General features: G+C 47.2%; 1 protein-coding gene and 1 long non-coding RNA gene across 2 annotated transcripts in view; one reads left to right on the forward strand and one right to left on the reverse strand.

Moving 5' to 3' along the window:
- The window catches only part of TSHZ1 (teashirt zinc finger homeobox 1), a 75,003-nt gene that overhangs the window by 42,470 nt on the left and 8,071 nt on the right, over nt 1–24,462 (reverse strand). The window lies entirely within an intron of this gene.
- On the forward strand, nt 153–20,596 carry LOC131489899 (uncharacterized). The gene is made up of 2 exons (XR_009250809.1): nt 153–489; nt 20,356–20,596. It is a non-coding gene; the product is annotated as an uncharacterized LOC131489899 (long non-coding RNA).

Consider the following 24,462-nt stretch of genomic DNA (forward strand, 5'->3'; position numbering starts at 1 on the left):
TGTACATTGGGGCACATGTCAATGGACTGATGTAGGGCTCTACTCCTCCCTCCCTCCCTCTCTCTCTCTCTCTCTCTCTCTCTCTCTCACACACACACACACACACACACACACACACATACACACACGAACTAACCCATCCAGGTCTGTGTACCAACACCACCCCATCCGGGGTTGACCAGAGATCTGGGACTCCCAATGTCACCCCCACTTTCCTGAGGGACAGGAGGGACACCCCACGAAAGCCACAGCGCTTCCTCTTTCTCTGCCACGCGACACGCGCACACGAGTCACACTGTCACAGGCAGCAAGACAGCCCCGCACGGTACGTGCATCTCGGCCGACTTCCTGCCAGACAACCGGATCCAGTCTTTCACAGGAAATACCCAACTAACAAATGCTCTGTGTTGGGACTTTCTCTTCAAAACGCCTGGCCTGGTTCAAGGGAAGCAAAATTGGAAACACCCATCTCGGTCGGATACTCGTAAGGTAAGGATGCCTCACGCACGAGCTGAGGGTGCGTGGAGAGGACGTGACCACACATTCACGGGGGCGGGGCGAGGGGGGGGCTTCATGACACTGAATTTGTTTCACAGAACAGTCTCAATAGAAGTCAGAGACAAAGGCTGCCTGAGATTTAACACTCAGAATAATCGGGATACTTAGTATAAGGAAACAGAACTTGTTTCTGTCGTGGCACACATGATGGGTTGCGTCACAGGACTGGGTACTGTTTGCTAACTGCCATGCGGATGAAGAATTTGTCACGAATGTGAATGACAGTCACTTTCCAATGAGGAGCCATCCTCTGGTACATCCCCAGATAGGACAAGAATTTCCCATGCTTGCAACACAAATTCTGAAGTTTCAGTAAACAGACCGTATAGGGCCAAAGAGATAAAATACATCAGAATAAAATGAGAAACCGAAAAGCCAGCAGTTCTAAAAAGTCCGTATGCTTATGGTGATGGTAAGGAGACATCTCAGGTCTAGATCAGCAAGCCTGAAAAGTCTAATCTTTCCTTTTTTGTCCAGCTTCATATGTTTAAATACGGAAAACACGGTGCAGTATCATAAAGCTAAGAAGGTGTTTTAAATATCAATATAACGGCTTAAAATTAGCACCGACATACCCCTAAAAATCCAGGGTTCCCGTTCATGCCTTAGCTTTACAAACAGAGGCACCCACAAAGCGTTTGACTGTTCCCTTCCGTAGCCCCGGGTAGCACTGGCTATCTTCCTGAATCCAAGTTCTCAAAATACCAATGTAGAATTCACCTCCTCCCTGCTCTTCTCCGTTTTTACCTAAAGGCAAGAAGTAAACCTAGTTTCTCTCCACAGATTGTAGGCCTGGTTTTAATTTGTGCAACAGTCCTTTTGACAACAATGCCTAGTTAAAAACATCCATTAAAAGCCTGTAGCAGCCATTTAATGGAAGGAAAATCTAATAGGGTTCCACTGCAACTCCTTCATTAACTTTTAAAAGAATTCTCTCCTATGGTGTTAGCAGACGCGTGCACACACACACACACACACACACTCGGGACACAAAGACAGACAGACCGACAGAGACGGGGCGGAGACGGGGGAGACGGAGAAGGGCTTTCATATTCTCGGGGCCGGATTATTAATCTTTGCAAAGGATGAGGTCAAAGAATCTTGGCTTCTTCGGCTCCCTTTACCGGCTCTTCCTAAGCTAACACCTCCTCTCGTAAGTAGTACCTACGGTCTCCAAGTCGTAACAGTGAGATGCAGAGAACGCGGGACTCAAGCCAGGCCTGTACCAAGGCCATCGGAGCGCGGAACACCCAGCGCGCATCCTTCACCAGGAAAATGCAAGGGCCGCAAGAGACTCAGGATGGGCCAAACCAAACAGCTGTGGCGTGACGCCCTGAACCACCCAGCCGTGCTGGAGGAAACCAGCCCCCGGCTCCTGTCCGTCGTCCGTCACCAGAGGAACCACATCAGGCTCACAAGGGCGCCTCGTGGCTCCCTCCGATTTCCCCAACCTGTGGATGCTGCACCAGGGTGAGGGGCCTCCGCGGGGTGCGGGCCAGCTGGTCCCCTGCCCGCGGCCCCCCTCCTGCAACCTGACGCCCTTCCGACAAGCTTCGGTCACCCCTTGCCTAGTGTGCAGCCTCATGTGTACCACAGCGTTTCTTTCTTTATTAGAAACTTATCCCGGCTTTTTTTATTATGATTGTTTTATTCTGTACCCTGGTTACCAAGCTGCGTGGGTTTGGAATGGTCTGGCCCTAGCCCTATTTTCCCATAAGCCTGCAACTTCCTGGACCATATGTTGTGTTACCCCTAAAGAGCCTGCCCTAAGGCCCTACTAATAATTTGAAGAAAAGGCAAAAACATTCAAATGAAACTCAGAGGAGAACTGCGCACATAGGAAATGCATTTAAAAAAAAAAAAAAAAAAAAGCTTTTTGGACTCTTGAGCTAATTTAGGGCTGGTCACCGGTAATTAACGTAACAGATGAAACTGTGCGGTGTTCGTCATTCTCCCAAATCTGAACACTCCTCAGCGATTCCTACTGAACACGCTAACCATGGCCACCGCGGCACACGCGGCCGCTACTCGCGACACCAACACCGCAGACGATCGCCTCACGCAGAGGTCCGGGAGGGATTAAAGCGGCAGGCTACAAGGCCCATGTCATCCCTGAGTGGCCCTTTGACCAACACCAAGCTCAGAACCCGAAGGAAAGGGGCCCCCCAAAGGACCCCACCGTCCACTTGCAGTGGCTGCTCACCATTGAGTGTCCTCACCTTCACCACCAAATCTAACAACGACCGGTCCGTTAGCACATGCCCCGTAGATCCCTCTGGGGGACAATTTCACAGCTGTAAGAAGCCTCCGATGGGTACAGCACCTACCAGCCACCCTTCTGATTGACGATGGTACACTGTAACTCATGTCAATCGGGAGGAGTGTTTTGCCCTTCAGTCAGCCAGTGTCATGGAAACACACTCAACATGACTAATGCTACACTCATTTACTGACCTCAATTTGTTCCGAGATGTTTCGGTGAATCACAGTATTGCAACTTTCTTGAGGATGAGCTAGCGGGGGACCCTTCTTTTGTATCACCCCCCGCCCAGATGGTGAAGACGTAGGCTCCTCCCAGCTGACCAGTGAACACCTACCTGTCAGGACGAGTCCCATGAAGATGGGTCTGTCCTTCCTGTCACTGTGGGACTAGCAATGGCCACAGTCCATACACCAACTGGTCAAGATGATACTGTTTGTTGCTCCTCGTCAATAACCAAGACATTGGCTGTCAATATCTAATATTTACAAAGCATCCTGAGCACATATAGGACTCGCGGTAGCTTACACGTCTACCTCCAATCTTTAGTAAAAGCTGTTGCCGAAAAGATAAGGCATCATATTCTCCTACAGTAGGTTGACCAGGGTCCTCCAAAATTCATGTCCTTCTAGAACCTAACATTGCGACTTTACTCAGAAATAGGATCTTCGTGGATGCAATTTATTTAGTTTCAGTGATGTCATCAGATCAGGATGGGTCCTAAATCCAGTGATTGGTGGCTAATAATGAGAGAATACACAGAGAAGGTGGCCATGTGGCGATGGGGGCAGAGTACAGGGACACAGTCACAAGCCACGGTACACCGAGGACTGCCAGGAGCCCCCAAAAGCTGGAAGAGGTGAGGAAGGATTCTCCCCACAGCCGTCAGAGGGAGCGTAGTCTTGCCGACCCCTTGACTTCTGACTTCCAACCAGCCTCCAGAACTGTGACAGAATGAACTTCCATTATTTTAACAACTGGTTTGTTTCACTATTAAACCCCCTGTTCTTAATTTTTACTTATTTGTTAGGAGCTTCCCTGAACAAGGAAGAAATCAAATAAGTTAGGTAAGAGAAGCATAAGCAAGATGGAATATGTTAGTTCCCCAACTGTATACAATGAAACATGTCGTCCTTGACATCAAGGGTCACTGTCACACCTGCAAGCACAGACACACCTCCACGGTCCCTGACCTGGGGAGGAGCGGAGGGAAGAGAATCGTTCAAGGTAGACCTACTGCCCTGGTCTCCATTCAGTAAAGCAAGTCGCCACCCGAGGGGGCAGGAGAGCAGGGCCTGGGTCAACAAATCCTGCACTGCAAGCTAGGTGGCTACCGCATGGGAAGGGGAGACAGGAACTGAGGGCAGCTATTCGAATTCCCAGAAGTGTCACGGGACTGTAGGGGCAGGCCAGCCACCCCACCCCAGAATCTGGAACCCACACATCCAAATGTTGCGGAACACTCAAGATGTGTCCTGGCGAAGTGACCCATTTCCATGGGGAATGGGACGTGCTTGCTCCCATTCCTGGCAGCAAAGCCAGTAAGCACCCAATAAATATCTGCTCATCCACGAGAGGGAAGAAGAGCCAACAAGAGAGGCCCCCCAGCCAGGGCGTGTCGTGCCTAAGGTGCCCGTGGCAGACACCCCTCCTACATCAAAACACTCACTAAAAAGCGGAAGAAAACACTCCGTCAATGAGCCACTGTTCTGAATGTACTGATCTAAATAGCAGGTTTGACTGGCTCTTAAAAACTACTGACTCTGAACACCAAAACCGAGTAGGGTTCGTGTTTTGTGACGGTTACAAAATCGTGGGATGCGATCCTCGTGCTGAAGTAACTTACAAGAGGGGAGAAGAGAAAGCACTGGGACACAGCGAGGGCCTGTGAGCAGCGGGAGACTGTATCTCCAAATAGGAGGCTGTGTGTCACCTCCTGCGGTGGGCGAGCCGGGATGGCCCATGGAGGGTGGGGGTGGGGCGCCCACCGGGGCAGGCGGCACCATGGGAGACCATGTCCCCATTCCAGCAGGAGAGTGTCGTGCGTTGGGCCGGGGCTTGGGGAGAGAACACACATGTGCCCGGGGCCCGGCACCAAGTTCCCAGCAAAGGAGAGCTGGCACAGCACCAGGGCGGGTCATCGGGTCCAGGGTCCCACACACACGGCGGGGAGACGCTTTGGCGACTGAACCATCTGGACACTCACAGGACCCGAGCTATGCCTCATAAGCCACAAAGCTTCCAGGAAAACTGTTCACACATTCTCTAAAGATTTCATACAAATTCCAAACTTGGCCCAAAAGAGAAGAGAAGAGGAGAGGAGAGGAGAGGAGAGGAGAGGAGAGGAGAGGAGAGGAGAGGAGAGGAGAGGAGAGAAGAGAAGAGAAAAGAAAAGAAGAGAAGAGAAAAGAAAAGAAAAGAAAAGAAAAGAAAAGAAAAGAAAAGAAAAGAAAAGAAAAGAAAAGAAAAGAAAAGAAAAGAAAAAAAGTAGCAATATCTTTCTCTCTTTAAAAGCCAAGTCACTGTCCTTGAAATTTGCATAGTGATCACTTTCGGGGAGGAAGTGATGTGCATAAATCCATGAACGAGAGAAAAAAAGAGGGCAGCCTTTAGAGAAACCTCCTATTTGAGACCACACTCCACAAATTTTTGCTTGATAAAACTACAATTTTCTTCTTTACATGTTAAACCCTCCAAGGATATTTCTATTTCCTAAGGTCACAAGTATATGCTTATCTTTAAAGGGTCAGCTCTCAGGGCGCCGGGGTGACTCCGTCGGTTAAGAATCTGACTCTTGATTTTGACTCAGGTCATGATCTCACATTTCTGGAGTTCAAGCCCACATCAGGCTCTGCGCTGACCGTGCAGAGCCTGCTTGGGATTCTCCCTCCCTCCCTCCTTCTCTCTATCTCTCTCTCTCTCTCTCCTTCCCTCCCTCCCCCTCTCTCTCTGCCCTTTCCCTGCTCATGCTTGCTCTCTCAAAATAAATAAAAGGTCCGTTCCACCAATGGGCTCAAGCAGGGGCTTCAATACTTTGACCCTCTGATGTCCACGCTCGTTATACAGAGCCAAGCAAGGCAGGGGGCTGTGGTCACTCCCTGCCAGATGCACAGCGGTCCAGATACACTGCGTTTTCTCAAAACAGGGGAAACTGATGCCAGGCTTTCTCCCTGCTGTTCACAGAGCATTTCCCTCAGAGTTAATCCTTCTGAGCCTCTTCCTGCTGACTGAAGTGTGTCTATCCCAGGCAGGGAAGAAGACAGGTAGTATCTATTTTAAAAAAAAGAAAGGAACTGAGACTTTCTTCTCACTCAAAAACGGGTATGTTCAAAAGAGAGAATTTTCTTCTAGCCAACAGTTTAAAATGACAATTTAATAAATCTGAACTTGTATAAAAAGTTCTTGTTACAGTTTTAGTTTTTAGAATTATTCTATAATTTCCTAATGATTAACTTGCATAATATTCTGCATGACAATCTGTGCTTCTTTACATAACAAGCTCATGGTCAAGGTGTCCATATTCTTCCATAATGAAATCATTACATGGCCACGCTTCTGGAGAAATGCCAAAAAAAAAAAAAAAAAAAGTTTCTTTCAAGAGTTCAAAAGGAGCTGAGCTTTGAGGCTCCCATGAAATTTTAATCAAAATAATAAATAAATAAATAAATAAATACTGCTGAAATATCAACTATTCATTTAATTCAGACCATTAATTATCTCGTTAGACAAGGCTCTTAACAAGGGGGTTTGCTGTGATGTCCCTGATGCCTTAGGCCCCTGGCTTGAGCTGGCCCTTTCTTCGGCCCTAGGAAGCCCTGGGTCCATGTGGCCTCTGAACCTTTGCAAAAGTAGGACACCCCCACCGGGGCCAGGGAACCCACCGGGGCTCCCCTTCTCCTCCCACGCCTCCCACTGAACAGGGAGCAGAGGGGGCCCGCGGCCTGCTCTAGATTTGATAAGAGGAAGAAGCCACGTTGGCAGAAAGTTCCCTGTTTCATGGACCCCACCCATCAGAAATGAAAGACCCCCTCTCATCACCCATCCCGGAGGAACGAGCGAATTACCTTTCTGTGCAGAACACGAAGGAAAACAGCTGGGTCGGGCAACTAATTAACAAAGGTATGCTATTTTTCTGGATTTTGTCATGTTTCAGGTTTTTAGGGCTTGTTGCTTGCTGGGATTGTCTTTCTTGTACCAGCCGCCCTTGTACTTTTATTAAGAGGCCTCCTGGCAAAACACCTGGCTTCCTCCCCCCCCTTCGCCCCCTGCCCCCCGCCCCCCGCACTCAGGGCACTGGGCTCAGACCACCTCGTCTTCCTCACAGACGGGTAAGTGGCGTCACTCACTCAGCCTCTAGGGAGGCTCCTGGAGACTCAGCCAGGTCCCTGCCTTCGAGAAGTACCTTTCCCTCGGGCTCACCCAAGAACACGCTATCCTGCACAGAAAATAACCCAAATAGTCTCTGGGTAGACTTTTTTCCTAGAACACTGTGATGTACTGTTCCAGTTTGCCAATTCTTAGAAATCTTAGAGTTTCCAATGTTCCCCACGCGAGCAGCTGTGGGAGCTACCCATCCGGCATCGGTGTGGCCAGCGGGACTTTGATCGTGTGCAGTGGTCGTCTTCAGCAGCCGCGTGGTACCCGGGAGAACCCATCACAGGCACTATGGTGCCACGAACCACTTCTGCACATGCCATGTCCCGATGGCAAAGATGTGCTTCCATCTCGCACACACACGAGGCTGCAAAGTGCAAACCAACCAGCAGGGAGCTTAGCAGAGTAAACAGCAAAGTGAAACTGTTCAAGAAGGGCTTCGGATAAATTAATAAGTGAGACACGGGATGAGTCATTTGGAAGTGATGAATATTTCTAAAAACATCCCTCACCTTTTGAGCTTGATGCAATGGACGTTGCCCAGTCTCGCCTACAAGATAATGTTGCAGCCATTGGAAAAACAAACACAAAAAAGTGTGCACATACATACACACATGTACACGTTATGTGCATCCGTGTGAGAGATAGGATTTTTGTCCTTGTTCCGTACATGGAGCATGAGAGCAACAGGAAAATTCACCATGACACGTGGCTTTCCACAGAGAACGCGTCTCAGGGAGCCTTCGGTCCCCCTCCCTTGGTGTACACATGGAGAAACCACAGCGCCCCCTGCAGCTGGTTGGCGGAAGGACCAGGGACGGCCCGGGGAACCAAGACTTCTGTGCCCTGTACCCCAACCATCAGAAACAGACTCTGCAAGACGTATGACAAACACACACACACAGCACGTAGCTGGCTTCGGAGGTCAAGGAACCAGACCTACCCGGCTTAGCTTGTAATGACCTCATGACAATCTATGTGACCTACCTATAGGACTTTAAATTCAGTAAGCTTCGTTCCATGTAACAGACCTAAGAGTAAGAACAATACGGGGCGCTCGGGGGGGCTCAGTCGGTTGAGCGTCCAACTCTTGGTTTCAGCTGGGGTCATGATCTCGCGGTTTGTGGGATGGAGCCCCGTGTCAGGATCTACGTTGACAGTGTGGAGCCTGCTTGGGATTCTCTCTCCGTCTCTGTCTCTCCCCCACATGTGTGTGTGCGTGCTCTCTCTCTCTTTCTCTAAAGTAAACAAATATTTTTTAAAAGTCTTAAAGAATGAGAGCACTACAAAAATGAAAGATAATACAAGTGTGCAGAAATATACTAAATCCAGTCCTTCCACAAGCATTTTTTTGAGCACCTACGACTTCCTAGACACTGTCCCAGGTACTGTGTGCGCAGCATGAGCAAAAACCTCCGTCCCCATAAAGCTTAAATGGTAGAGGAAAGGCTCACTACCATTATTACTCTTATTATCATTAGGGTTTGCCCTTTGCAAAGGCACCCTGAGAAGCATACCACACTTACTGTTTTGTAAGCACGTCAGTAAATCTGCCCGTTTCCAGGCTCAAAGGCGACTTTGGGGGACTGTTACAGAAGACATGCAACCCGAGGGCACACTTTCCACCTGCCTGGCAGTATTCCCTTCCCCGGCAAGAAGCACGAGGAAGGCGCAACTATGAAGCAGCATGTTTTAGACAGGGGAGAATTTGCTAGAATTGGGTCTGCCCAAAGTACCCAGACTACCTACCTTAGTGACTCCAGGGAAGGTCGCGGGGACAAACGTGTGAGTGCCACACACCTGTCAGATGGGCAAGGACTGAAACGCGGCAACACGCCCGGAACCCCAGCAGGGCCCTGGGTGGCGACCGGTGCAGGCACGCCACGCAGTACACAGAATGCCTACGTAACGTCGTAGACGCCAGGGTCAAAGAGCGGCACCGGGAGAGAATGTGAGCGGTGTCCACACCGCAGCAGGGAGCGTGGTCTTCCCGCCTAGAAAGGGACTCGCCGATGTGAAGAAGCCGAGCCATGAGAGCAGACCCTGAAGGAAGCAGACGGGTTGCTCTAGTGCCCGTGGCAAAGGCAAGTTGCAGATTATGGTTGAATTACGCAGACGAAGAGAAGAAAAGACGGCTGAGATAAGTCGGAACATGGATTTTTTTGTTTCCCATATTCAATCCTGATAACATTTATTTCATTACTCAACGAAATTTTTACATGCACGGGATAAGTAAAATATTTTATATAAAGTTAATATTGATAACCACTTTAGTTTTCCAAATACTCTCACTATACCATGAGATCCTGGAGGACCTTCTTAGTTGTTTTTCTTCCTCCTAGAACTGTCTGGAAACAAGCAGGTACTCAAAATAAGCATGTGTTGGCTAAATCAACCAACGAATGAACAGCGGCTGCAGAAATGAGCAAATGAACTCTGTGAGGTAGGAATCTGTGCCAGTTATCATCATCCTGACTCACAGCTGAGAAATCCAACATTTAATGAACGTGTGTGGCGTCTCTGAAGGTACAGAGCCAGTTGGTTTGGGTAAGTTGACATTAAAGCCACTCTGGTGTTCCTTACCCAACAGCATCGATGCACAACCAGGGTCCCCCCAGAAAGTTCCAGAAAGGTAATAATGAGAGCCAGTGACCCACGTCTACAACGTCAAGAAGCCAAAAGAACTGTATGTTTAACGTCAATATTTCTTATTTAGTCCCCCACCTTACTCCAAGAAGGATCTGAGGCAGTTTGACTGATGCTCGGGAAGGCCACACTGACGGACGCTCACTTCCCCTCACATGAGCGTGTGTCCAACACATCTGCACACAGGTGTGGCGCACCAGCTACCCCCAAGGACCGAGCGCTGGCCGTGGCATACACCTTTATTCCAACAAAGTGAAAGAAACTAATAATTATCACTCGCTCCAAGCAATTTTTCAACAGGCCAAATCTTCCGATGTGCGGGGCCGACCGAGAAAATAAAATAAAAGGGCACCACAGGGTCTAAAATTTACTTTTAAAACCACCCAAAATATCACGGCAACAATTTGTCCCTCGAGTGGTTTGTGAACAGCAAATATGAGGAGAAAAAAATATTTTCACCGATACCCTTGAACTAAGTTTATAGAAATGTGTATAAATATGTCCTACGTAACAGAAAAGTTAACGGAAATGTTGAGAACCCACCAGCATTTTCTTAATTTGAGTTGGTAACCAACCAACTCGCATAAAAGCACAATAACAAAGGCCATCTCATATGCGAAAAATACAGAATCTAATGGGAAAAAAAAAAAAAAACAACCTTTCAAATAACTGCGCAGAAGCCTTGGCAAAACAGCTACTATATTCTCAGCGCATCGCCTCTACTCCATCGTCCGGAACTGTATTTATTACGAATTACTAGATTTTGGAGCAATTGTCCTCTGAAGAGCTCACGATGCTGCAGAATAACTTCTGAAGCCATGCACAAACTTTATGAGGGACAGCCCGAGTGTCCCTGAAAATTGGCAGAGGAGGTGGATAGAGAGACATAAACGGACGGAGAGGGTCAAGGATAAGAAAAAGCAGCTGGTGAGAGGAGGAGGTGGGGCAGCCAGAGGGAAGAAGGTACACAGGGAACCAGCAACCAGAGTTGCAAACACCCACCAAAGGCTCCGTGGGGCCACCTCTCTTCTCTCCAGCCACCCCCCTCCCCCGGTCCAGCTCTGGCTGTCCTCAGCCAGCCCTGTGGCCAGTCACCACGGACTCACGGGCAGTGCGGCTGCTGGCATACAAAAGAGCCCCCAAACCTACAGAAGATATTTCAGCTTCTGTCTGTGTAGATAGGGGCCCAGCTAAAATTAACAACTTCTCAAGGATAGTAAGTGGAATAGAAACGAGAACAAAGCCCCGGGTGCAGCCTTGTATTTCAAGAGCTCCGAAAACAACAACAAAATGGGTATATCCTTCTGTGTACAGATAACCCTATGCTCCATGTTCCCCAAAAAGGGGTTTTCTAAAGTTTTTTAAAAATCAATTAATCGATCCTCCCAAACGACTGCATAAAGGAAGTCTTACCAGGCAGTGAACTGCATCCCACATGGTGAGCAGGGCAGGGATACAGGTGTTCGGTGGAACAGCATCACAATGCAGGCTGTCCAACAATTCAAAGTACAAAACGGGCTGTCCAAGTGAAAAATGTAGGTGGGTCTAGAGCGATCCCTCAAAAAGGAAGTTTGTTTACAGGGTTCTTCTTTTAATTTATTTATAAACTTATGAACTTACTTATTTTGAGTGAGAGAGAGAGAGAGAGAGCAGGGGAGGGACAGAGAGAGAAGGAGAGAGAGAGAGAGAGAGAGAGAGAATCCCAAGCAGGCTCTGCAAGGTCAGCACAGAGCCTGAAGTGGGGCTCAAACTCACGAACCCTGAGATCATGACCTGAGCCAAAATCAAGCGTCAGACGTTTAACCGACCGAGCCACCTAGGCGCCCCCGTTTACGGGGTTCCTGAAGTTCCAAAAGTGTGTGTTACTTCAGTCTCTAGTACGAATCTACCAGGCTGACTCAGTCTGTCCCCGAACCCCCGCAACCCTGAAAACACAAGGAATGATCCCAGCACATCTGTGATTCTCACATGCTAGCACTGGTTATCCAGAACCAACACACCTGACGCGGCGTGCGTTTTGGTGTATTTCTTACAGAGTGGGGATGATTGGCAAAGTACTCTTTCTAGCATTGCCACTGTATTGATACATGCACCATGAAAATCGACGTTAACACTGGAGCATGGTTTTAAGGGAAGTTTTCCACTTTTATTCTTCCTAAGCAAACTGTGCTATAATAGCAATTCCAGATTCTCCACCAAGTGAGAAAAGAATGTACTTTACAAGATACACGAGAACATATTGGGAGTAAAATATGTTTCTATAGTTCAAAGTTTTAAATAGATAAGCGGGTAGGGTTGGGGAGGCTGCAGGTGGAATGAATATCACTTTTCCGCGTGGGTGTGGGCGGAAAAACTCCAAAGAAAACTCCTACAACACAGTAAGATATGAGACCAACCCAGAATTCCCCAGCTGCTGAGGCTCATTACCTGCCCCCAAGCCCCAGGCCAAGTGCAGGTGTGGCTCCAGACAGATACAGTCTGATACAGACCTGGTGCGCGAGAAGCCTAGGTTGTGATACTCCTGCTCAATGTGCAGAACCCCTATCTATTAGAAGGAATGTTCTGGACCCTCAGAAATACCTGTCGAATGAATCGATGAAAACAAAATAATATCGATGACACATTGAGTAAGGCAAACCTAATTCTCAAATTAAACTTCTTTTAGACTTTGCAAAATACATGCTAACCATCTTACAGCCACAGAGTCTAAATATCCTCCAGTAAGGTCGAGTAGATAGAAAACATCCGGGTAAATCTGAATTAAAGAAGCCAGTATTCTGTGACACACAGGTCCCCCAAATTTGGCTTTTATTGATAAAAATTACCTGTGTGATTACATTATAAACCCAACTGAGAAACAAAGGAAAAATTCCTACTTGGAAGGTCCACAGCTAATGGAAATCTAGCTTAAATTACTAAAAACAGGTCTCACCGTGCATTTATTTCCCTTACTAGGGTGAAGTTTTACAGTCTTGTATTTAAAATTACAGGGTGCAGGCAGGGAGCCCTGTTCACACGGGGCGAGCAAGTTGTTGATGTCGAGGAATACCGTCTCCATATCAGCCACACGCTCTAGGGTGACCCACAGAAAAGCAAGGATCCGGGAGAAGTCCCATGTTGGAGAAGCACCGGGAACACGCACAGGCCAGGCAGGAGAAGAAGACGCTTCGGTGACGCGCAAAGGCGCCCAGTGATGGGCAAGGGCTTGGCATCCACTCCAGGCTGGGCAGCCTGAGGGCACCGTGGAGGGAGCCCGGGCGCAAAGCGGAAGGGCACTCACGGGCACCCCATCACCCAGAGCCTGCCAAGGCCCCACCAACAGGACACAAACGCATCTCGCCTCATGCACCCAGGCCAACCTGAAACCGCCATCATAAGTGTTGCGCAAACGTGGAAGGGGAGAAACACAGTAAGAAAGTGTCACACAAATGTGGAAGGGGAGAAACACAGTGTTTAAGGGGTATTTTCGAGTTTCCAGTCAAGGAATTTTCCATCCACTCCTTTGTTCTTTTTTTTTTCTTCTTCTTCTTCTTCTTCTTCTTCTTCTTTTTTTTTTTCTTGTAGGAGCCAGGAAGGGCTCACGCTACACCAACAAATGACAGAGCAGTCAGGGGAAGCCGGGAAGAAAGACGGCTTCTCTTTAATTTTGCACACATGATGTTTTCAACCACTAAGGTCATACCTGCGTGTGGTGACTGACAACTTTTCAGCTTGATTCAAAGCAAACAGCTGCTGGTTTGATTGCCTAGCAACTAAAAAATGACGGATGACCCTTAAGATGGATAACTACCATAAATCACCTCATTCAAACGCTGCAAGAAAAAAATTAAAAAACAATGGTTTTCATGACATTTGCTGCACTCCATAATGTGCCGTGATAAATTTGGGCTCCTTACGGATGCACGGTGGTGACTGCACAAGTTCCGTCACTTCTGCCGCTGTCGCTGGCCTCCTGGGCGCTGGGGCCCCGGGGCAAGGCAGGTCGTGGGGACGCGCCGCACCGCCGGCCCCGGGCTCCTGAGTTGTGCCGGCCACTCGCCAGGAACCAGCTCCGGCATCACGAAGATGGCAGGGACCGCGTGCGCTAATAATGGTTACAATGTATTTAGTGTAATGATTTGACCTCGGCCAACATTACCGACGCCGTGATTCATAGGAATTTGACGGACTGCCTCCTGTTTGCAGACGTCTCCTGTGCTCCCGAAAGGCCAAGCGTGTGCTTTTAACTTGCAAATCAACAGGGGGCCGTCGACCATGATCAGACGGACGGGAGGTCCCGGCACAGGGTCCTCTGGAATGTCTGACGTCGGCACAGTCCTGCGCGAGTCTGCCAGGCGATGTGCAGCGAGGACAGGGACCCCCGATTTTTCCGGGTGTCACGGCTCATCCCTTCCCTAAGGCTCCCCGCAGGGACCAGCATCCTCTATACTCCTTCTTTGTCCCTTGCTTTCTGTTACATTGGACTTGGATTTTCTCCTTCTCAGGTTGTGTCCATGTTATCAGAAGGCTGCCTCAAAGAGAACCATTCCATGACCAGACTTGGGTTAGCGGTTTGAGAGAGAAAAGGACCCTTGTTCTCTTTCCGACACCCCCCTCACCCATCCTAGCGGGAGCCAGCTTTCTTGCTCGACATGCTCGGCCGCTGGACAAGCACGATCGGAGGCACCGTGCTGGGCTATGAGCACAGCGGAAGCCACTCAGTCCTGCCCTCATGGAGCTTAGTGTCCTCTGGGACGCAGACATGGCAGTGAGTGCCTTTACGAACACAGGCGCGTGGTGTCACGGACCCAGTCACAGGGCCCGCGTAGTGTCTGCCTTTACAGTCACCCCAGGAGACCGCACCGCCTCCGAAAGCTGAGAAGCTTCCAGTGCTAGAAGGAAAGAATTACTTTTTGTTCAGGAGACTGCACTACCCCAAGCAACTGTCTATATTTAAAAACCCAAAGGGGGCCGGGGTGTTGGCGGGGAGGGGCACACATTCCAAGTCGCAAGAAACATCACAGCTGGGGTGGTGCAAGGCGCTCTCGGGCCAGCGGTGGCAGCCCTGTGCGGTCGGTGCGACCTGGCCTCACTAGGGATGCCTGGTGTCGGGGCCCTGGGTCAGGCACCTGCCCGGCCCAGCTCTGACCGCAGCCAGCCCTCCACTCATGGTTAGGAGCGCATCTATCCAAAACCCTGAAACAGAAGGATGACATAAAGCAACGAGACAACGAACAAAACGAGTTAAGGGCAAAAGAGCCAGGCCCCAGGTAGCCGGTACTGTGGACCCAGGATCATCAGCACAGGGAACAACTCAGAATCCACCAGAGAGGAAGGAGGTCGCCCCAGGCTCCCGGGCATCTGCAATTATGCGTGAACTTCTGGGATCCGCACCCTGAGAAGGAAGAACAAATTCGCTCCCAAGTCCAGCTGTACGGTTTTCTAAGAACTGAGATTGGAGAACCAACCTTTGGAGGGTTCGACGTCTCGTGCACTTTTCCTGTGCGGGAAGCTCCCATATTGAAGCAGAACGAGAACCACTGGTATTAATTAGGTCGACTGGGCCACTTGTACTGCACACGCTACTACCTTTCGGCATTTGGAGATAACCACGCATTCTCCCCAAAGCTTTGGCTCCCGACACGGCCAAGTCCTGCTTCGTTCGGTCTTCCATATCCATGGGCCGCTCTGTGTAACGCTTAGGAGAGGGGATCCCGCTTCAAAGAAGTAGAGTGTTGACTGTTTCCCTGGTAATGGTGAGCTCTGGAGTGCATCTCAATTTCTAATATTATCAGAGTCCTAACGGATAAGGAAGATCTGGAAAGTGGCCTTTAACGTACATTCGCATGGTCACAGGCTATGCCACCAAGCTCTCTCAGCAATTCTGCCTGCACGCTGACTGTCCCCAGGGTGGGGGCCGGAGGTAGGGGGGCACTGAACAGGACAATCGGGTATGCTGTCCCTTTAAAACCAGAATGCTTGTTTCCTTTCTGTAAGAAAAGTAAATCACACTATAGTGAGTTGAGCTTTGAAAAAAGCATCCATCCATTAAAGTTCATGGATTCGCGTTTCCAGATTGTCCCTCCCCTGGCTGGGTCTCAAGTTACAGCCTTGTACAACCCAAGTCTAAATAATATTCACCATGATAAATGGCACCATAACTCCGATATCCACAATCAATCTTTGCTTTAAAGATACATCCATCTTCAATAATGTTGATGGGGATTCTGTAAAATGGGAAACGTGACTGCTTTCCCGACCTCGTGACGGTGGGGGACGGAAGCTCTGAGTGATGGCTGTCAGCTCACATCTGGCTGCAAAAATAAATTAGCCTTATGTAGACAAATGAAAGGGCCAGTTCTGCCTAGAAAACAGCCACTCCTGAGCAATGGCTAATTTATAGGACTTCTTTCTGGAAAGTTCCTGGCTGAGGCAACAGTCTGCTTAGCTATCTCTTTAAATGATATCTGCAGCTGTAAATAACTTCAGTACTAGGGACCATACAAAGTACAAAGGGGTAGGGATGGGAGAGAAACAATAACTTTTCTCACGTTCTCACACATGATTAAAATGCAAAACTCTTCCCTTCAAGGTGGGGGGGGGACACTTTAACCAAATGATTTTATATTTTAACACTGTACTGTACTGTGCTCTTTTCTGTTGGTTTGGGGACTCATCTAAAAAGTATACAATGGGGGGGGGGGGGGTAGTGGTAAGGGAGGGTAAGGCTAGCCTTTCCTTTTCTTCCTGGAAAAAAACATCCATTTGAGCAAGTATGAGACCCGAGCCCCATCACCGTCTTTCTGAGGGCAGGAAGGGGGGTTACGGATTCTAAGTAACAGAGAAAGAGAAGAAACATCTATTGGGTTTTAGTAGGTGGTTTCAAAAATAGCGTAGAGTAAAAAACACTTCTTAGGCAGGCCCTAAAATAAATACGAGACCAAACTTTTGCCGGGGAGGACAGAAAGGAAACTCTATCCTTGTTCTTTATGTCTCTGACCTTGTCTCACTGAGGGAAACTTGGAGCTTGGATCCTTCGAGGCTGCTGTAGGAAGTGGGGAGAGCAAGGCGGACAGAGCTCTGTGGGGTGCAGGCGACTGGGGGTGGGGGGGTCCCGGGCGGGAAAACAGCCCCTCTGGCAGTTGTTGCCTGCCGAGGTGGGGAGGGTTAACTCTGTGAAGGTTGAGGGCTTACAGTAATGCTGTGAAGACAGAAACATCACAGGCTTTCCTGGCAAGGGGCTTACAGAGGGTAGGAGGGACTGCGAAATGAACTCTCTCAGGCTTTGTCGGCAGGCTTTCCCAAGGCCCAGCCTGGCCCCTTTGATAAATGACACATGTCATTCTGTCACAGCCTGACAGTGCAGCTGGGAGGGCTGCTGATGTATGGCTCCAGTGAAAAGGAAATCAACTTTTTGGCACTGAGTGAGCCTGTGCCCTGTATAAGGATTTTGTTTCTCAAAAAGTGAAAGATAGACTTAGGATTAAAAAGAAAAAAAAAAAGTTGAAAAACAGATTGAACGACAGCTTACACTTAACATAAATTAACTCAGTAATGGCGAAATGTGCTAGCCTGTGATAAATAAAAGCTACATTAGTCAATTATTAATCACACTCTAACTTGTAGCCAGAACCCATGACTTAAATCTGGGGCCTGAGCTGCCTTACAAACAGATAAGACAGTGTCTGATAGATGTCTTCCAGAGGGCAATCAGGAAGGAATCAAAGACTCAGTGGGCTCACCAATGGGAAGGGGTGGAAGGTTCTAGAAAACAGGGGAGTCAGTAGGAAAGAAGGAAAGACCCATTCCTTGGAGACAGAATATCTACTGACTACGCAAGGAAAATTAAATGTAACAGCTACATCCAAATACTTTTCTCTTATCAGGACTTAACTTGGTCTGAATATTCAAGGCGTTTAGACACTGCAAACAAATGTTTACACTTGTATATATGACTTTGCCTTGAAAATATGTTGCTAGTTTTGAGCCTTCCCTCTTTCCCCCTTACAACTGAGTTAGATCTTTTAAATCTAACCCCTGGGGATTTTCCTAGCCCTAGCATTTGTTCCCAAACTAATTGTTTACCGCAGATTATCACTTAAGCCTCACATTTTACCAAACGATCTCGACATTTGACATTCATGCCGAGCAAACCCTCCCCTCGACCAAGTGGCTCTGGTTTGGCAGAGTTCTAAACATTCATGCAAAAAAAAAAAAAAAAAAAAAAAAAAAAATCAACCTCTTAGAGCTTTGAGGTCTCCTTACTCATAATAAACAACATGAAGTGAAACCCACCACCAGGATGCAGTCTTCAGTTGACTGCTCTGTGCTGTGCACCCCAGGGCATGCCTGCCCCTCAAGGCATCCCCCTCCTCCCGGAAAACCTTTCCCTCTGGGGCACGATTTGCAAGATGGTCAGCTGTTCAAGAGCGGCACTGCATTTCCATGACCCTGGGATCCTAATTCCTCCTGCCCAGCAGACCTGTTGAGACTGAGGTCACTTCTGACGTTCCCAAGGGCACACTGAGGTCGTGGGCACGTGTGCAGAGAACAGACCCACTCAGTCAGGAAAGTCGCAGGGAGACACTGACAAGTAAGTCAGGGTGCCTCTCCAGCACCCTTGGGAGCGCCACACCTAGAGCCTAGCCTTGCTTGCAGGTGTAGATATTCAAGAAATGTTTGCTGCATCCAATTCAAAATACCCCCTATTTCCATAACAAAGGCAAGTAAGCCATTTCTCTTTAAAAAGCTACAATCAGGTGGCCAGGCTACTCTTCCCTGATTTAGCAGGAAGTGAACCCAGGAAGCATTGTCTAAGCCCAACGCCCGCCATCATACACATCTGCACCCTATTCCCCCACCTGGTGCCATTTCTGGGTCTTCTGTGCACTGACATCTTTCCATATGTCTTGACATGGAAATGGCAGAAGGGCCCAGAAGTTGTTGATTTCAGCTTCCTCCCAATTTCACATGTAAAAATACACTCAAAATTTACCCAACTAAAATCCTCTGAGCACAACCAGCCTTTTTCTTTCTTTCTTTCTTTTTCTTTCTTTCTTTTTCTTTCTTTCTTTCCTTCTTTCTTTCTTTCTTTTCTTTTCTTTTCTTTTTTTTTTTTAATAAAAGAAGATAGTTGTGGCTTCCTCCCACTCGGGGGTCCACGAGATGGGTTCAAGGGATCACAGGGTAGTTGTGGAGTAATGCTTGAGGGATCCTCCAATAATCTGAACCCTTCCTTCACAGATAAGGAAACTGAGGTTTGAGGCAGGAAGGAAAAGATCAGTGGAAGGACAAAAAGGCAGGCCTCTGTGCTGAGCCCAGGGTTTCCCCCATACAGGACACTGAAATGACACAAAGTCAACCTTCTGAATTTTAATATGTACAATTAACAAGCAGGTTCCAAATGGAGTCAAATGTTGAAAATAGCCCCTAAAGCCATTGGTTTCTTCCACGGCTATAAATGGGGGGGGGGGGGGGGGGGGGGGAGAATCATACATTAAAACACAGGCTGATGTTTAAACTTCTCCCTTCCTCCAGCTGAAATATAATTTTTCTTTAGTCCATAAAAAATTCAGATAGTGTGCAGAATGTTTATATATTACCAAGGTCCCTCTTTAAAAGGTTTATACTTTTACTTTATGACCTGTCCTTGATTCGACACTTCCGCTCATCAGAAAGGGATTTATAAAATAATCCTGAAGGTGAGGAACACACATGTGTCAGGGACTCGCTGGGTTTCACGACACGAAATTTAAGAAGAGAAAGAAATCCTGTTAAGCTCTCTTTAGTCACCAATAGACATCAAAGGTAATAATTAAAGAAGACAGACGTCATAAAACATAAATTTATGTCTCTTTTAATAATGCACAGGCACTGTAGTGTGTAAAACATCTATTAGGTTGGAAGAACATGAAAACGTTCCAATAAGAAAAATCTATGTTTTGTTTTGGGGTATTTTCCCTTCCTTTAAAAAAAAAAAAAAAAAGTGAGGATCTTTTTTTTTTTTTTTTTTAACAAGTTTAAACCGAAGTCTTTCAAAACCTTTGCCATCTGTGGGTACATGAACTATGAATGACCCCGAATGATTTGCACTCTGCTCAGAATCCCTTAGAAAGCACGGGAAAAAGTATCATTAAGAATGACTGATGACTGTCAGTCAGGGTTGACCTCATCCAAGCTTTGGTCTCTGCCTCCGTAATAAGCTGTCCTTTATTAGTGGTAACACTCCATAAAAGGGGTGTGTTTAGTCACAGGATAGCGGCCTCCGCATGCCCATTGCTTCTCTCTGAAAGATTGATTACTGCTCATTTTTACTGCCTTCCCAGCACATCCTGGGCAGTGCTGCAGAATCAGGCCTGCAAGCCCCAGACCGGAGTCAGGGGCTGGGAGCACCGTGTCTGCAAACAGGGCTGGCTGGGCGGTGGGGGGTCAGTGGTGTGGGTTGGTTGTATTTTTTTTTTTTTTTTTTGAGGAATCCGCCTTTCAAAAAAAAAAAAAAAAAAACCCAACCACAAACCCAGCTGTGTGTTCGATTCCAGGGCCTGCACAAGAAACGCCCGGACCAGCAGCAATGTCTGCGGACACGGAACTGAGGACCCACTTAAGTGTTAACTCGTCTTGGAAACAGAAGGGTTCCGGGCCTGCAACCCTCCCTCTCTGAGATCTGCAGTTCCGAGCAAATCAGCGAGGAGACTGCCTGCAGAATTAGGCCTCATAACCAGCCTGACATCAAAACACAAAGATGTAATTATTACCCATTAAAACTGAACATGTGTGTAACTGAAAAAAAAAAAAAAAAATCTTCCCTATACGAGCACATAAAACCCATCCACTGCTTTTGTATTAAACTACTAAATTATTTTTAAGAAGCAATTGCTATAGAAACAGACAAATGAATTGATATATATAAAATCCCCACGTCTCCCTAAGTCCCTCGCTCCAAGTCAGCTCTGGTTGAAGCAGCTGAGTTGCCCCGAGTTCCCAGGAGGCAAAACGGAGGGATAAATGTACCATTATCTCCGTCATCACCCTTGCAACCATCACGAGGTATCAGGTCCTGCATCACTCGGAGGAGACGGGGGAGCCGTGCGGGGTGACACCTCGAGCAGGTGCTCCGCAGAACACAGGATGCGTCCCATGCGAGCTCCTCCATTCCAAATACGTCTATAAACAAATTTAGCTCACGGGGTGATTAATTTGCAGAAACCCCTTGGGAAGGAGCCAGACTCTCAGCAGCCTAATGCCTTCAGCCAGCTACCCAGAAATTTAGCCAAACACCACAACAAGCTCCCACTTTAGAAAAGCTCCCTGAGAACCCTGGGGTCCGGTTACCACGTGCACAGCACCTACTGGATTTGGATTTGTTGTCACAAAAATTAGGGGGTAGGTGGGGAGTCTGAGCACTCCGTTAAAGGGAGCCTACCTAAGGCAAACACTCAGCACCTCACGTTAAGTAACTCAGAATAAGCCTGCGGGGAGAAGGGAGCACAGGCGGGCCCCCTGCCTCCCCACAGGGCTGGCACCATCATGCCCTTGAACTGCTAGAGGGTCTGGGCCATCCCTCCGCCCCAGCCCCACACACCAGCTTCCCTGGACTCAGCACCGCACGGAAAGGGGTGGGGTCGGAAGGAGACAAGGCTCTTTTGTGATCAAGGCAGTTCCAAGTTGGTCTTTCCCCCAGAGCTTTGGAGACGCTCATTTTCCCAGTTCAAAAAAAAGGGGGTAAACACATGCTTTAAAAACCACCTCTGTGCGTCTTCCAAGTCGCCAGGGGACGACACTGATCTGCTCCCTTTTTCTAAAATAAATGCTTACAACCGATTCGAAATTGACAAGCAATCCAAGTTCAACACCTGCTGAAGGAAGTGAGGAAAACTTTTCTCCTGCAGGAAATGACAGGCTGCAAGGTAGCTCCACCTTCCCCAGCACCCGTCACCCAAACCCAGGCCTTTGTGCTCTTCTCCCTTTGAAAACCCCCAGTGCACTCTGCTCCTTAATATTGTTAGTGTTTCATACACGATTCACAGCGTTGCCAACAATTTGAATTACTTCCGGGCCAACTTGGAATATTTCTCCCAGTGTTTACTTCCAATGACTTTCTGGAGTTAGAGCAGTTCCCTTCCAGTTTAACGTTTTATAAAATTAAAAAATATATATGTATATATAGTCACAAATATATAAGTATATATAATTTATATATATATATAAATATATAAATATAATTTTTAATGTATGTATAAATATATATATATATATTTATACATATAGTCAAAGTGGAGGTGGTTTGGAGAGATTCCTGCCCAGCGTAGTAACGGTAAGGTATTGTTTATGGTCACATTATTTGTCTGTATTTGGCCCTTCTCGATGCCAGCACCTTCCCAGGTAACAATAAAGCTTAGCAGGAAAAAACAGACATGTTTTACTGTTATTTTCATGTAGCTACGAACTGAAGCAGGGCAGGCTCTTATAGAGTATTACACAGTTTACTGCATTAATAGTAGGATGGCCCACTGCTGTGACACATTCTGTACTTGAAATAAATATTAGTCACGATACTTGCGTTTTAAATCCATATATTTTAAAGCCGTGCTGAAGCACCGGCATGAGCAGCAGCGATGTCTTGCCAATAAGGCGTATTAACCATTTTGAAAAGAGCCTTCACTTCGGTTCAGTGTTCATTGGTATGTAGTACCATTTCTTGCTATGAATCTTGCAGCTGGCTTTTAAAAATAGTAAAATGTAATAAATACAGGTTTCTGAAAAGTTCACATTCCCAAGTCAGAATGTATACTGACCTTCACTGCTGATTTAATTTATTTCATCATATGATCTTGCTGAAGATGCACTTTACTTTTTAACTAAAAACTGGGGGTATTTTTTACAACCAAATTTTCTAAAGCTCCATTCAGTCCAAGCTCATCACTCCCCCCTATATATCCACGCGTCCAAGCAAGCTTTAAAGTGGAATTTATAAGCGTGTACGTACTTGACCTATATTTACCATATGCTAATTTTCTCCAGAAAGGAGCTCACGGAACACACCTTCAAAAACTGCAGCTAGCATGTTGAGGCAGAAATGCCAGTATTGCAAATCTGGAAACGCGCACAGGGTTCGATACGTGGATGGTTAACGGTGGCTTTGCTGGACACAGAGATGCAGGCACATGGGAAGCGGCCCTGTGACTGGTGGCTTGGAGGGATTCTACTTGGCTATTTTCCTGCAGAATGCGCCGCAATCACAGAAAAATCAGGAAATCCTGTATTGCATTTTGCCGAGAAAATAGAAATGGTAAAACCTAAAATAACGTAATTGGTTCTTGACTTCTTCCCCCCCCCCCCCGCCTTTAAAAACAAGAGACAGATCCTTGCTCGTGTTGGCGCAGAATTTCAGAAAGACACAATGGACATAGGAAGGGAAAAAAATGTCTATCATCTAAAAAAACTGCTTACTGCTGCAGCAGTGTGGTGGATGAACAACAAAAGCAAATCCAGAAACGAGAGACTGCAAAACATGAAAAGGTTAAGCAAGCAGTTTAGCTAATAGGCCTTCCTAGGAAATATGAAGTGAAAAGAACATCAAAGTTGTGATTCGACCTTAATGTTTTAGTTTGATTTTACTGTGAAACAATGGAATCTATAAACAACTTAACGCTAATTAAAATAGAAATCCAATCTAGATATTCCCAAACCAGAAAATCCAAGCAGGTGATTGAATTCGAGGAAGCACCAAACCATAACTGAGCTCAAAAACCTCTAGAAATGATCTTCTTTTCCTTGCCTGACAATAACCATTAAAAATGGTAACTGGAGGCCTGTTTATTCCAATTCTCAGTACGCAGCTCTGTTGGGTTTTTCCAAGTACATAAATTTAACAATGTATTTCTCCAGTGAAGTCAAAACGTAAAAGAGAGTTGGTTCATCTGCTAATCTAGACACAATTCACTATTTTCTATGAATCCTAAGAAAATAGCACATAAAAAAAAAAAACCCTAATCTTTTTTTTTTTTTCAAGTCACTGTCAACTATCGCTTTATCCATACGTAGAGCACCATGTTTTCAGTGCAGAAGGACCCTGCCTGCCAGCATAGATCTACACGCTTCCATAAGGCTTCTCTAGTAGGAGATATCGACAAACTGGATTTCAAACGTGGCAAAACTCTTTGTGCAGGTTCCTGTGCAATGTGCACGAGGCCCCTTACTCCTGAGGGTACCGAGGTTTTGCACACTCCGGCATGGGTTACGTAAACAGGTGGACAGTATGGCATCACAGCAAACGTGGGATTTGCCACTTCCTCTGTGTGTACGTTACAGGTATTTCCATATATCTACAGGTATGTGGGCAAGTCTGTCCTACGCGCCCGTGCGTAGAGGCACTCTGGCAGATAAGCACTGTCTAGTACAAGGCACACTCACAATCATATGCAAATAGCCCCGCGTGCGCAGAGAATGATCACCCCGTCACCTATTTCATTATTACAAAAATTGCCAACCACGAGGATAGGATCAAATATCACCGCTGTTAAAGGGCTTCCGCATTCCCAAAGAATACTGGGTTGTTGGGTTCGGTTTTGTTGTTGTTGTTGCTTTTGGTTTGTTTTTGTTTTTTTTTTTTCCAAAAAAGAAGTCTACAAGAAAGAGTTCAAGAA

The sequence above is a fragment of the Neofelis nebulosa genome, chromosome 11 (assembly GCF_028018385.1).
Source record: "Neofelis nebulosa isolate mNeoNeb1 chromosome 11, mNeoNeb1.pri, whole genome shotgun sequence".
NCBI classification, from domain to species: Eukaryota; Metazoa; Chordata; class Mammalia; order Carnivora; family Felidae; genus Neofelis; species Neofelis nebulosa.